The 15,618-nt window shown below is 48.5% G+C and overlaps 1 protein-coding gene across 1 annotated transcript in view; it reads left to right on the top strand.

Moving 5' to 3' along the window:
- The window catches only part of ZNF536 (zinc finger protein 536), a 416,602-nt gene that overhangs the window by 97,931 nt on the left and 303,053 nt on the right, over positions 1–15,618 (top strand). The window contains exon 3 of the mRNA XM_019642730.1: positions 12,690–12,804. The gene's annotated coding sequence lies outside the window, so the exon portion shown is untranslated. The remainder of the gene's footprint in view (positions 1–12,689; positions 12,805–15,618) is intronic.

The raw sequence follows: 15,618 nt of genomic DNA, 5'->3' as shown, positions 1-15,618 counted from the left end.
GCGGCCGCTGCCAGTTGGAGGGTGTCTGCTCCTGTGAGGCAGGGTGGGCTCCTTGGCGTCCCCAGCCGCTAAGTCTTTTCCTTCCCCCCAGATACCGGTGTGCAACCCCCACCTTGGGGTGCCCACAGCTGCAAGCCGGATGACCCTGTGTGGGGAGGTCCTCTGTGCATTTGCCAGCCCTTGGGAGACAGGCCGACCCCAGCCCCTGGCAGGCTGTCACCACCCCTGTCCCTGCTGTGGAGTGTCTGCTCCGTAAAGGTGAGCAGTGAGAACAGGGACACGTGGGCACGCCTGTTCTGGGGGGCTGATGAGCAGCATCTCCCTCATTCTGAGCCTTTCCTGGAGGAGCCCGAGCAGCCGCTAGTCCCCAGTGGCTCCATCTCAGGGGAAACATAGGCCAAGTAGCCTGCCCAGGAAGCCCAAACCCAGTGGTCACGCTGGCTGTGATTACTCGGACGTGGCCTCAGGAGACAAGTGTCAGGAGGGCCCGCAGGGCACATCCTGGGCAGCGGAGCCGCCCCCACAGGCTCGCACTGGGCCCAGCCTGGGCTCCTGACCCCCTGCAGCAGTGTCCTCTGAGCACAGGGCTGAGTTTGTGCAGTTCCGTTTCCTTCCCCCTTCCCTCACTTTTCCGTGTAGCCTAGTCGCACCTTTGGACAAGCCTCCCAGTGAAGGGCAGCTTTCTTGTGTCTTTGAGCGGTCTTTCCACCCACTCAGGCACCGCCACACTCCAGACCGGGGCTCAGAGCGGGGGAGCACGGCAGCCCCCTGCCTGCGTGTGGACTTAGAGCCAGCCCGGTGCTTTTCCTCGGCTGGCACTTGGTGGTCTATTTTTACCTTGCACTTACAGGGCCCCAAAGAAAACTCGGTGAGGAGGGAACAGCACGTCGAGGCTGCAGACACACAGTCCCGAGGAACCTCGGGTCATGGCTGCGGTGACACCCTTTATAAAACGCAGCTCACAGACGGGGGTTCCTCCTGAGTCCCCCTGTCCCGCCCGGCCCACTTCACTGGGTTCCAGCCATGTCAGGAAGATGCAAAAAAAAAAATCCCACCATTAGAGATGTGGGCTTTGTTTTTTCAGTCTGTGACCCCAGCAATCTCTTTAGCAAGCCATGGTTCAGTGAACTGGCACACAGCAGCCGCTCAGCAGTGGAAAAATCATAAAACAGATGGAAGCTTTACATTTTTGTTTAGTTTTTAAGAGCAGTTTTTATAACATCGCTTAAAACCATTCTGATGCATCACACTGTTTACACTCAAAGCTTTGTAGCTAAGATGTTTACAGTATGGAGAATGTTTTAAGCTATTTTATAGTTATGATATTTAGATAATTGGCAAGGGAAAAAAAAGTTTGTTGGGGTTGCAGTGATGTTGGTAATCGTGAAGTAACTTATGCGTCTCAATAAATATGTCCAGTTTGGTGGAAAGTACAAACTCAGTTAAAACAAAACAACACAAGAGGGAATATCTTTTCAGTGAAATCATTTCCTTTTCTTAATCAAAAGATGACAGGCAGGGCCTTAGAACTCCCATCTGTGCGGCGCCCCGCCTGGGCGAGCCCGCCTCCCCCTTTGTGATTGACAGCTGCGGCATAGCGGGCCATTGCTATTCCGCACGAGTTCACGCAAACACCAAAGTTAATGAAGTTCAGTTTTCTGGGGCCACCACAAAACGAGCCCAAGGCCGCCCCCCACACATCTCTGTGCCGACATTTTTGTAACGTCAAAGAATTTACACAGAGCTAGGATTTGGAGCTCCTCTTTTTTTTTTTTCTAACTGCCCCAAAATGGCATTAATCAAAAACAATAACTCCTTTTAACTTTTCTAAGTGCTCTGAAGGAAAGTATGAAATAATCTGTGTGTGGGCCACAAATGTGGAGAATGCAAACATTTCACAATAAACATGTTTAAATGAAAGTCCCTGGCAAGATAGCCTGAAAGATAGTACATGCTGGGTTAATTAATGCATACTCATAAAAATAAACCTCACTTTTAAGATTTGACCAGTAAAAATCATTAGCATATTTGGATCAGATGCCTTTTTGTATACATTGAGCCTCTCCGTGGCAAATTGTGCGTGGTACGCCTGGAAACAGGTTTCAGGAGAAAGTCCACAGTCCCTTTCTATCTGCTGCGCGTTTCCAGCACAGCGATATGATGATTTATTCTGGTTTTACCTCTTATACCTGCAATTGATCTACTGGTGATGTGATTGAATTGATCATTTGAGATGTATAAATCATAGAAGATAGCCAGAGAAACATTTCGTGGCGTAAAAATTCCCATTGTTTGCTTACAACACACAATGTTTGATTTTCACTATAATCAAATTACTAGGGCACATTATTTTTACTCCAAGATGTTTATTTTTTTGCTATCTTAAATTGAATCATTTTGGCCTATTCACAAATGCTATCTTTAAAAAAATATTTCCCTGAAATCATCCATTCAAACAAATGTTGACTTTAGGTTGTGGATTATGCAGTGTTCTGAGGTTCTGTTAAATTAGAAATCACATAATTTTCTAAGCCTAATTACAGCATAGAAGATTCTGGCTTTATGTTGTGGTTTTTGTACAGGAAAAGACAAACTGTTACAAAGACCTCTTCGGTATGAAGCAAACAGTAAAGCAAACTCATTTTCAAAGAGCTGAGATTGGAATTCATAAGCTCAGGGGTTAAGTTGTAACTACCCAGACAGTGAAATTCTGAACCTCAGATAATGCCGCATTTCAGATCCTTCTGAAAATAAAAACCACCCTGACAAAAGTTATTGAGGAAAATACTCCAGCATGAGTTTAATTTTACCCAACTTTATTGGCAGCTTATTGTGAACTAATGTGCAATAAAGTTGCCAAGCAGCACAATAGAATGAAATGAGAAAAAACATTTTTTGTTGTTTTCTTACCCTGTTTGTTTTAATAAAGGCTATAGAGCCGTAAACACCTGAATAACTGAGTTGCTTTTTTGTGGCAGTCACACTTGGCCAGAACGCGTTGGGAATGACCCGTCCACCGTGACCAGCCAGTTCACTGAAGGGCAGGCGCGCGTGGGTCCCTGCCTCAGCCTGTCCCAGGGCACTGCCCCGGCTGTGCGCTGTGCCCACCCCCAGGGGACAGACATGGGCCCCCGGCTAAGTCCTTCTATGGTAGCATCACCCCAGATCGCCTGGGGGCAAGACAAGCGCCCACTCCTGAGAAAGCGCCTTTCTCATGAATGTTTCTGGAAAAAGGCTTGCGAGTCCCCGGGACCCAGCACACTGTAAACAGTGCTGGCTGCACACCCTCATTTCGTACCCGAGACTCAACATTGCCTATTTTAGAGAGCATGTGTTTATGGCTGCAAAGGGAACTCTGTGTGGGGGGTGTTTTCCCAGAAGCCACACCTAGTGGTTCCTGGGCTCTGGGTGGTCATGTCTCCGAAACACCCGTCACAGCTCAGCGGACCGAGTCTAAGGAGCTTCTCAGGCCCTCCCTCCCGCAGTGTTGGGGGCTGGGCCTGGGGGTGCCTGAGTACCCTGCGCCCGTCCAGAGACAGGGTGGGAGGGGGTGATGTGCACAGAGGGCTGCCAAGTGGGGGTCCCAGAGGAACCCAGGGGCCTCTGGGCAGTGGGATAGAAAGTCCAACATGTAGTGAGCTTTGGCCATGCAGGAGGCCCAACGTTTCCATCGGATTTTGGGGGGCACCCTTCTTGTATCCAGGAAGCTGATCAACTTTTGTAGATGGGTTCTTGTGAAAACGAGGACGGGGAATCTGTGCTTGCGGGGGAGGACCCGGGCTGCTCAGGGCAAAGGTCTATTGAGAACGTCTCACCGACAGGACACGGGGTTGGGCACCCCCAAGTGCAGCCAATAAAGTGCCGCTGTTTCAATCCTTTCACAGGTGATATGGGGGTGGGGCGGTTGTAATGACCACGAGCAAACCTTGTTGAGGAATGAGCAAGGCTGCGCTGGGACTCGGGGCGAGAATCCACGTGGGCCCAGCGGGCGCTGGGTCACGCTGACCTGCACCCCTGGCTTGCCCCCAGTTATGTCAGATGCCATACTGGAGCCCTGGCGCCTCCATCATTCTTTCCTTGTGCCATCGCTGGGCCTTAACGTCTCAGGGGCTGTGAGCTCTTGAGTCCGCCCTCACCGGGGCCTGCCGCGCCCGAGAAGCTGCGGACTGAGCGAGTCTCTCTCCTGGGCTGGAGCAGGGTGGGGGACTGTTTATTTTTACCAAGGCTGGGCATGTGGTGGCCTCAAGTTCCCCATGGTCAGAAGGTCCCTTTGGAGACCCCTGGGTTCTATCCTCTTCATGTACAGTTGGGAGAGTCGAGGGCTTGACGGGAAGGGATTCCCGAGCTCAGACAGTGAGCTGGCGGCAGGGCTGCGTGAGGCCAGGCTGCCGATCTCAGCCCGTGACCTCGTCCTGTGTGTCTGTGCTTGTCTAGTGCAGTGTCTAGGTCAGTCCCCATCCATCCTGTGGGGGACACCTAATAGAGGGCCAGCTCTCTAAGGCCCCCTCCTGCTGGCTTGTCTTTAGTATAAGAGCAACAGCTAACTATGTGCTGGCATGCTGTCTCATTCAGTTACTTGTTTATTAAGGGTCTCATTTAACTTAATTCCTGTGACAACCTTATGAGATAGGTACTACCACGACCCCCATTTTACAGGTGAGGAAACTGGGCTCACCCGGGTTCTTAGGTGTCCACAGCCAGAGTGTGATGGAGGGGGGTTCACGCCCGGGGCCGCTCCCCGCTCCCGCGGTTTCCACAGCGCTACGAGGAGACTTCAGGTTCACCGTGGCCAGATGTGTTTCTCTTTGATCGAGTTAGGTATCTATCTTACATATTTAGATGGGGAATAAATATGGTCTTTTACTTACAGCAGTGTTGTATAACATTTCTATTTGCAGCAAATTGATTTAAAGAAATCTGAGTCAATTTCAAGAAAAAAGCATAACTAAATGGTGCAGGTACGGTGATAAGGTAAAGGTGCCAGTGAGTGAAACCTGGGCCTCGCCGTCCCCAGTCTAGTTAAGGGAAAAGTAGACATTTCAGGTGACTGCGTGTCTTCCTCCTGGGAGAGGAACCCTGACTGTCTTACGGCCGGTTTGTTTGAGGGAGCGTCTCAGGTTCTTACTCTCCCTGACAGTCTGAGGCAGGGCCACCCTGGGGGTCGTGCTTGGGTCTGGGTCCACCGGCCTCGAAAGGGGACTGGCCTCTAGCTGGGAGTTGGTGACAGGGCTGGAGGCAGAAGAAAGGAGTAGGTGGCTCATCGGGGCTGGGAGCCCGTCCACGTGGGGAGGCATTGCTAGTCTCTGTGCCCCTGTGCGCACCAGACAGGATGCCCGGGCTGGGCGTGGCTTTCTGCCCTGCTGACCCCAGGCCCCTAGGACACGCCCTCTAGGCCACCGTGGCTGCTGCCACAGAGCAGCAAGTTCCTGGCCTCAGGAAGCCTCCAGTCCAGCGATTCTCAAACTGGCTTCCGCAGGACTCCAGGTGTTGCAAGGAGAGGCCTTGTCGCCAAGAGAAGGGGAGGACCCCTGGGTCCCCTGTGCAGCTGTGGCTGGAGAAGTCGTGCTTCTGTCAGCTCATACGTGGGAAGGTTTGCTTGGAAAAGGACTCTGCTAGAAAACGGTGAAAACACGAGGATCTAGACCAAGTCCTTGGTTCTGCAGAGGAGAAATGAAGTTTCACAGAAGAGCAAAGCATCACGAAGATTGACCGTAGAGTCCTGTTAAATAGATGGACGCCCACTTGGCAAAATGCTCTCTGCCGGCAGGGGGCTCAGACCCACAGGACAGAGCCGCCCACCAGTATCAGCCAGTGGTGGCAGGTAGCTGAGTGGCCTTCCGCTGCCACACCCTGAGCTAAACACTTTCAGATCTATTATCTCCATTCTAAAAATGAAGAAACGACGTCTCGGTGCCGGTGCTGGAGCTCACTGGGCTAGGGTGTGTACCCCTGATGGCCATGACTCCCGCCTCCCAGAGAGAGTCTGCCAATGGCAGCAGGTGCAGGACTGGCCAAAGCCAGGCATCTCCTGGACAGAAACAGCTGAGTCTTCCATCCCGAAGGTGACAGGAGGCCAGGACGCTGCCGCCCTTCTCCTGAGTCTCAGGGTCTCTGCAGAATCCCACAGGGATCTCTCGGAGTTTGAGTGTTTTGACATACAGGAAGGGGGCCAAGGATGGGTGACCAAACACCTAACAGTAAACAAGACCTTACTTCCTATTTCTTCTTGTATCTGACATCAGCCCACTAGGTGGGCGTGCTGTACGAGCTCATGTATATACTTATTCATTAAAAAGATACCAGTGGTAGTCCTTTCATTCATGCATAAGGCAGTTTTTCATTTACATATGTATTTTTGCATTTATGCATTTATTCAAGCATTTATTACTTTTTTAACTCTTTCAATCATCATTCTACTCATCTGTCCATCCACTCATCCATTCACGCATGCCTGTGTGCATTCATTCGCTTATTCATAAACCTATTTGTTCATTCATTCATTCAATGAACCCAACACTTTGAAATTCATTAACACCTCTGGAGAAACGTGGCATGGTTTAGCCATGACCGCTGGTTGACTCTGGGCACCCTTCTCATCACTGGGTGTGGAGACACATGACATTGGGTAAATAGGGCCATGGGCCCTGAGGGAGAATTATTGGCGAAGCCAATGGGACCCAGATGTCACTTGTGTGCCGGTGTCTTTGAGGCCCACCTCCCTCGGCCTTCATCATGGCCTGAGAGTTTGTGGGCACCCCGGGGCCCCCTCAATAAGTCTTGTGACCTTGCACCATCCTTTGGCTGCTCCTGGATTGTAGACTGGGAGAATCCCTCACGGGAAGCAGCAGACGGCGTAGTCCAGGAACCAGGGCTGTGGTGTGACAGAGTGGAAGGAGGGGCTGTCTGTCCCCATAATCTCATGAGGGCAGAAGTGCCATGGGCGGGGAACGCAGTGACGGGCAAGTGGGAATAAGAGACTGTCAAGGCTCATGCAGAACTAGCGTTTCCTTCTCTTCCTCTGCCGAAGAGTTTCCGTCCACTTTTTTGTTTTCGAGTGTCACTTTGTCCCTGAAAGACAGGTGGGATGAACGCTGTGGTGCCTGCGTCACTGGTTGAGATCCTGTATTTGATAGCACAGAAGCCATAGAACACAACCCAAAGATGAGGTGTGATTTCTTTTTTTTTTTCAGATCTGGATGAATTTTTATTTATTTATTTATTTATTTATTTATTTATTTATTTATTTTTTTATTTTTTACAGCAGATACTTTTTTTTATTATTATTGTTAGTTTCAGGTGTACAGAACAATTCAATAGTTATCCTTTTCACTGTCCCAAAGTAACAACCCCCCTCCCCATCCACTGCCCTCCCCCCCTGATATCATGCTTATCTATTACAATTCCATTGATTCCATTCCCACACTCTACTCCACGTCCTGTGACTATATGTATATATAATTATAGTTGACATACAATGTTATTCTACATCAGCTTCAGAAATACAGTGCGGTGGTCAGGCCTCTACACAGACTATGAAGTGGTCTCCCTAACAAGATGAGTCCATCTGGCCCCCTAAAAAATAGTTACAACATTATTGATTATATTCCCCAGACTGTCTTTTCTATCACTGAGGCCATATTGTAGTTACTGATTTGTATTGTCTCGTCCCTTCCCCTTCTCCTTCATCCCCACCCCCTCCCGACTAGCAACCCTCAGTTCTTCCTCTGTGTCTCTGAGACTATCTCCATCCATATCTCCCATCCATTCAGTTCCTTAGATTTCATGTATAAGTGAGATAATATTATATTTGTCTTTCTCTGACTTATTTCACTTAGCATAATGTTCTCTAGTTCCATCCATATTGTTGCAAGTGGTACTATTTCCTTCTTCTTTATAGCTGAGTAATACTCCATTGTGTAAATGTACCAAAGTTTCTTAATCCAGTCATCTACCGATGGGCATTTCAGTTGTTTCCAAGTCTTAGCTATTGTGAATAGCGCCACAATGAACATAGGGGTACATATATTTTTTCGGATTAATGTCTTGGGTTTTTTTGGATAAATACCTAAGAGTGGAATTGCTGGGTCATAAGGTAGTTCCATTTCCAGATTTTTGAGGTACCTCCATACTGATTTCCAGAGTGACTGCACCAGTCTGCAGTTCCACCAACCCTGCACCAGGGTTCCCTTTTCCCTACAACCTCGCCAGCATTTGTTGTTTGTTGATTTATTGATGATAGCCATTCTGACCTGGGTGAGGTGGTATCTCATTGTGGTTTTTATTTGCATTTCCCTGATGCTAAGTGAGGTTGAACATTTTTTCATTTGCCTGTTGGCCATCTGTATGTCCTCTTTGGAGACATGTCTCTTCATATCCTCTGCCCATTTTTTAATTGCGTTGTTTTTTTTTTTGGTGTTGAGTTGCATGAGCATTTTATATATTTTGGATATTAACCCCTTATCAGGTATATCATTGACAAATATCTTCTCCCATTCAGTAGGCTTCCTTTTTGTTTTATTGATGGTTTCTTTTGTTGTGAAAAAACTTTTAAGTTTGATGTAGTCCCATATGTTTATTTTTTCTTTTACTTTCCTAGTCCGTGGGGATGTATCAGTAAAAACATTGCTCAGGGTAATGTCTGCAATTTTTGACCCTATATTTTCTTCTAGGAGTTTTATGGTCTCAGACCTGTACTCTGAAAACTATAAGACACTGAAGAAAGAAATAAAAGAAGATACAAACAAGTGGAAAAACATTCCATGCTCATGGATAGGAAGAATTAATATAGTTAAAATGTCCATATTGCCTAAAGCAATATATAGATTCAATGCAATTCCTATCAAACTACCTAGGGCATTTTTCACAGAAATAGAAAATATAATCCTAAAATTTATATGGAACCAAAAAAGACCCCGAATAGTCACGGCAATCCTGAGAAATAAGAACAAAGTGGGAGGTATCACGCTACCAGACATCAAAACATACTACAAGGCTACAGTAATCAAAACAGTATGGTACTGGCATAAAAACAGGCACATAGATCAGTGGAACAGAATAGAGAGCCCAGAATTAAATCCAGGCATATACTGGCAGTTAGTCTATGACAAGAGAAGCACGAATTTACATTGGGGTAAAGATAATCTATTTAGTAAATGGTGCTGGGAAAATTGGACTGACACATGCAAAAAAATGAAACTGGACCACCTCCTTACACCATATACAAGAACAAATTCAAGTGGATTAAAGACTTAAATAAAGACCCGAGACCATAAAACTCCTAGAAGAAAATACGAGGTGTGATTTCTAGCAATAGTAGTAACATTGGCCACAAGCCAGGCTGAGGACGAGAGTGTCTTACACTAGGACGTGAGCTATTTGAGGAGGGACCTGCCTCTGCCAAGTGAGTAAGGATTAGCGGTAACGGTGGCATGGAGCTCCGAGTTGATGTTGCAAACAGAGGTTGATGGGCTGACATGGGGATGTTTTTTGGCTGATTGAGATGGCCGTTTGCTCTGACACTCAGCTTCCTTTACCATGGGTGACTCCAAACGCATACCTGAGCCTTTCTGCTTTACAGACTGTGTTGTAGATCTGGCTGCAAGGACCCTTTCGATAAGTTAGAACACGGGTGCATGGCTTTCACACGTGCAGGCTGTTTGGGGCACCTGTTGGCACCAGAAGGTGTGTCCAGCCTTTACCACTCGAAGCGCTTTCCTCCCTGCAGGAAGGCCTCCTGGGGGCCCGCTGGAAGCTCATCCTGCCCCCCCCCCCGCCTTTAGACTGTATTATCAAGGTCCTCTCCTTCCCCCAGACTCATGAAGCTTCCCCTCGCCAGAAGCCAAGCTCAGGTGGCCTGTTTACCTGTGTATCAGAGGCCTGCCCTCCTAGAACTTCAACTCCTGGCCAATCAGAAGAGTCCTTACTGTGCCCTGGTTCCCTAGGCAACGGAAGCGTCCTCTTGACAAGGCGCACACCTTCCTCCTTGTGCTTATCCTCTGTCCACCTCAGCCCCCGCCCTTCCCTGCCCTCACCGTCCAACTGTTCTTTGGCTTATCGCTCTACTTGATTTAAAACACACAGCCATAAACTCAGGGCAGCCAGCAGTGTGGCCGGGTATAATATTAATTTCTTTTCTGGTTTATTTGTGAAGGAGTCAACCATATAAATCACTCGAAGCTACTAAGACAGAGAGTGAAATGTCATCTTCAAATGGAGAAGTATAGCCTGTTACCATTAAAATCTAAGAAGAATACGTGGCCGATTTGAGGTTCTTACTGTGGGTATGGTTTTGTTCACCTTCCTTTAGCATATGTGACACGCTCGGAAAGTTCTTTTCCCCTCCGTTTCAGTGGAGAGCGTCGGACACATATCAACACATATCATTAGAAAGCCTGGTGTCCGCTGGACAGTCTCCTTGTAATGCCATTTTTCATGACGTGTTTAATTAACAACCATTTTTGACCTAGACTTGTTATAAAAGTGTTGCTATTCTCTCCTGCTAAATTATGCCTAATGAACATATTTGCATGTTATCAGATATAGCAATATATCATTTCAAATTTCGGCGTTTAAGCCTGCATCACTCAAAACAGCTTTTGTGGATTAGTAAGCAGGTGAAATCAAAAATCTCATTTCATATCTGACATTAATAACTTTCAGGAGCAATGAGCATCGGCATTTATGTCTGGACCAGAATCGAGCCCAACGTCCTAGAAACACAAGGGCAGCAGACAAACCTACTCGCCAGATAGGAAAATAAATCATGCATAATGCAGAATTTCTACCTTACATGTTAATTAATGTGTGCAATCAATTACCGATGTTACAATATGAGAAAGAAACTGGTGGGGAATGGGGTAATAAAAAATACCTATAGATTTATCTGCTTCTTTTTTCTATTTAAACAAATAGTCTTCAAGCCTGTGAATGCTGTGTTGAGACATGCTCTGAATAATAAGCATCATAAAATCTAATCAGATTTATAAGAGGAATTGATTGTTGTGGCAGGAGGAGAGGGTGGAAAATAAGCTGAAATTTAAGTGTTAATTTTTATGCTAATCCACAGTGGCTTCATATGAAGCAATTTTGTTCTGTGCCACAAATATAAAATTGTCCCTTGCAGAGAAATGTCAGCTTGCTAGACCTGAAAGCAGTAATTTATTAGGTATGTTTCTATTAGTATGTGTCACAGTCGTTAGCAGGCTGTACACACAATGGTGCTTCATACTTATCCTCCAAGTCTCAGAATGTCTCAGCTCAGTGGCTGGAACGTGGGGCATTAATACATTATCATATGCGGGGTGGTCTGTGCCCTGTGGACAAAAGGCTATTTAATACAATTTAATGTCATTCTGAGAAGAAGTGGAAAAATAAAGACGGGGAATAAAATGGCATCTGTGTGTTTCACAGTGCACTCATGCACAAACCCTCAGTTTAAGAGGTATGACATTTCTGCCAAGAAAAAGAATAAAACTGGGGCATTTTTTTTTATAACCTGTTCCCCACTGCAGTATTTTCTAAATGCTATTAAGTGATCGATTTACACGGCCCCATGATGATGTCATCCATAAGAAGGGGAATGCAGATGACAGCAAAATACTAGTGACAGTGACCTTGTTTCAGAATCCTTGGAACCCTGTCAGCTCTGCTTCCAGTATATGGTTTCAAAGAATGTACTTTTTGGACAATATCTAGTTACTGGGTAGTGAATTAATAGAGTTAAGGGTTCTGATGCAATTCACATATAGGTCAATTACATGCGCCAACATCTGCTCTGTCACCGTCATTTGCATATAGCATTCATATGTTAATGATGCCTCTTTTTACTCAAGTAATATATTTAAAAAACAAGATTTGCATATCAGTTTGGATCAGTATATTACAAGCAATTTATCATTTTCTCCTTCTTGTTATGATTTTAAGAACAATATCCTGAGTGATGGCTGCTGTATTTGAGCGCAGCCCTGATTTAGACAAGAAACCCTTCAGTGGGAAAACCTCCGTTCTAAAGCTGCTTAAAGCCTTATAAATCAATAATGACACAGATGGACTGGTGATAATCTATTTAGAATGCCTGATAGCAAATATTGTTGTACAGATGATTAGAGTGGTAACTGTTTTAGCAGAAAGCCTTTTCTCTCTTTGTAAATGGTGAGTTTGAACAAAAAAGTGCTAGCATGGACTTGGTGTTAGGAAATGTTCCTGCTGGTCTGGGCTGCGGAGGAGAGGGCATGGGGGCAGAACAAAGGGGCTTTCCGCTCCTGCCAATAGAATCATATCAATCCCTGGTTCTTTAACAAAACAGGACCTCTTAATGGAATTGTGTCTTCAGGTGTAAATAGCATTAAAAGCGGCTTCTCCGCTCCTTTTTGCCCTGATACAGCGCAAGGAGTGAGGAAATAAAGTGGAGGTTGTCAGAAGTGGCAGCTGCTTGGAGTCCTGATAAATATAAGCTTTTATTGATCTGATGAAAATGAAAGATCCCAGTGCTAGGCAGTATTTAGCTTCTTGTCTACCGCACGTCACCGGTGGCCTTGCATTGGGATGGATTTTCATTCTCACACACCGGGTTTGATTTCATCTTTAACCTTTTCCGTTGAATTTCCTTGACCTCTGCATAGTGCTGTGATTTGGTGAATTTGTTACATTTCACTTTACATCATTTCTTTCTCTATTTTCTTTTGTGATAGGGACCCGGGACGCCCCTCTGGCAATCTGTCAGTGCCTGGATCGGTGGCATCCTTGCTGGGGTATTTCTCATCAGACTGACAGCCCTTAAGACAAGTATGCAGTTAAGCTGCTAAGGTAAGTCTTACGTTATTAGAGCTTGTTGCCCTGGACACACAGCATTGCCTCCTGCTTTGTCCCGTTGACCTAACACAGATTTTAACCCAACAGCCCCCCTCCATCTCCTCCCAGCCAGGGACTTCCTCCCAGGTAGGGGCCCTCCACCTGCCCAAGGAGCTCCGGGCCAGTGGCAGCTGGCAGGACCTTTTCCCACGGGGGAGGCTTGTGTGCGTTTGGGGCTGGGTGGGAGGGGAACAAAAGAGTCGTGAAAAAATGTCGTGTTCCCCTCTGTGGCTTAATTCCTTTCCCAAGTTTTCTTCTGGGATAAATGTGAGGCTTCGGTTTGAAATCCTGAGGAGCTGCTATCATATTCTGGTTCCAAGAAAGTGCCGCTGTTATTTTGAGTAGTTTTGATACAACCAAATCAAAGTGAAGATTTGAAATAGCTTTTCTGAAAGCCCAAGCTGAAGTCATAAATTATTCTGCACCATGACTCTTTCTGATAGTAAAACCATACCTCTCTGCCTGACATTGCTGAAATGTGGAAAAGGGAAAGTTAAAAATAAAATGAAACATTTAAATCTTGGCTGTTGAGAACCTCAGATAGACATCAAGGCCAGTCGATAAAGGCCCCTATCAATTAGGCTTCCACAGTTATCATCCGATTTGGTTTATTAGCAATTGCACGGGTGCAGGGTCCTGGGATGAAGAGTGGGAGGGGCTGGGAGGTGTGCAGGGAAAAGCTGGCCAATGCGGAGTGAGGGTGGGGGGCGCCACGGCCCGCTCGGCGGCAGGGCCCAGGGCGGCGGCGGTGCCTCTGCCTCGTGTACTCTGGTGGAAGACGGTGCCTGTGGCAAAAGGCGTGGGCGTTTGCCTTCCTTTTACCCCCTTTACGTGACTCAGGAAGTGCTGCCTTCATACCTGGGTGGGTGGTTTCCACCAGCTTTGTGGCGGGTGTATCCGTGTTCAGGAAAAGGCGCGGTGGGTGGTGGCCTGGTCAGCAGCTGGGCCTCCCTCGCCAGCCCCGGCTCCTGGGCGCACTGGGGACCTCTGGCGATGGGGGCCGCCCGCAGGCTGAGCTGTTGGCTAGTTCCCGCCTCAGCATATCGCAGGCAGAACGATTTTTGGTTCCATAGCTGTTTGCTTGGGAAAACAAGCCTGTGGTTGCCAGTGAGGTTTAGAACTTGCCTGCCAGATAAGGGAACGTCTGTGAAGACTATTTTCCCTCTTGGGAGGCAAAACACAGATGGGGGAGTTAGGCGTCTCGCAATATCTAGCTGCTACATTGATGGCAAGGATTCTGCCGCGCGGATGCTCAGGTTTCTGGAGGCCCCGCTCGGCTTCACGGCCGAGGCTGCAGGTAGGGAGCGAAGGGCGAGGCTGCTTCCCCCGGGGAGCAGCGCGCCGGCTGGGCCCGCGACACTGCAGCTCCGCGCCTCTTGAGGTGGGCGAGGTGGCATGGCGAGCGGGCTGCCACGTCCCCTTGGCCCGCACTGGGATGGAAAGGGAAGACAAGGAGACACCGCTGGGTCTGACCTGGTGGGGAGACCGAGAGGGGGGGGGGCTGGAGCGGCCGGAGCCCCTTCTGTGAAGGATACGTAGCCGTCCTGCGCGCGGTGGCTAAGACCCTTAGGACAGACGGACGGTGGCGCCGGCCTGGCCGGGCTTTCTGCCTCGGAGGCGTGCACGCTGCAGAGTGAGTCGCCTCGGCGGACTCGGGCCTCAGAGCAGATGAGGAACAAAGACGCGATGTCCTTGGGATCGGCGCAGGAAGGCGGGAAGACGTCCCTGCCTGGAAGATGTGCATCGCCGCGGTTTGGGGGTCATGTGACCTGGAAGTAGGATTGGAACTTCATAGTTGGGAGAAAATTCTGTGCCCTGGAGACCAGAAAGGGGACAGGGCCTAGAGATGGGAGGAGAGCTCACAGGCGCCTCCTTCCCGGTCTCTCACTGACTTGCAGCCCCTGCAGCCCAGGAGCACCGGCCTTGGAGCTGGACCCTATCCCCAGAACCCTGGACCATTTCTGGACTTTTCAAGGTCCCTGGCGGGGACTCTGGCTCCCACCTCTCTGCACCGATGTCCTCCCAATCTTTTGAAAAGGGCACTGGACTTTTAAAACATGTGTGTAGAATTCTGTATGAATGCGGCTTTGCAATGGCCACCCCGTTGGCTGGCTTCGATGTGGACTGTTGCATAGAAAACCTCAGCAGCCTGTCAGGAATGGAACCTGCCACACACATCAGACAACGACTGAAGGTCCCGTCACAGTGTGGCTCTCTGGTGAGCCCAGGGATCGGAGGCACAGCCCCTGGCCTGGCTGCCCGCCCGCCTCAGCCTTGCCCTTCAGAAGGAGCCTGTGCTGGCTTGTGGAGCCCAGTGACGCCCAGAAGGACAGTATCTCAGAGGCCATAGGCCTTCCCTCCACCTGACAGACACAGAGTGGCCCCCACTTTACGCAGGCACGGGCAGGACCGTGGACTTGGGGTGCTGATCCCACTGTGGCTATGGCTGTCCCCAGGCGGGCCCGCTGTCCTGGTGCAGACTCATGAGTCAACAGCTTTCCCGCACGGTAATTACCTTAGTTAAACGCTGCACTGGGGGTGCTTTGGGAGCGCAGAGGAGGAGTGAATAATTGTAATTTCTGTGTGATAATGATGATAAGCCCTGCATACGTGTGTGGGGCTCTGCGTCGGGTTTGATCTCTACCAGGAGAGCTCAGGCTCGGGGAGGGAGAGCCCTGCGAAATCCCCGTAGCGCTGACTGCGGTGGGATGTGCATCCGTCATCCTCGCTGTGCCCCGGAGAAAACCACGGTCAGCGCTGACTTGACCC

The sequence above is a fragment of the Hipposideros armiger genome, unplaced genomic scaffold, assembly GCF_001890085.2.
Source record: "Hipposideros armiger isolate ML-2016 unplaced genomic scaffold, ASM189008v1 scaffold_4, whole genome shotgun sequence".
NCBI classification, from domain to species: Eukaryota; Metazoa; Chordata; class Mammalia; order Chiroptera; family Hipposideridae; genus Hipposideros; species Hipposideros armiger.
The sequence above is the reverse complement of the archived record's forward strand: the minus strand, read 5'-3'. Positions and strand labels throughout refer to the sequence as shown.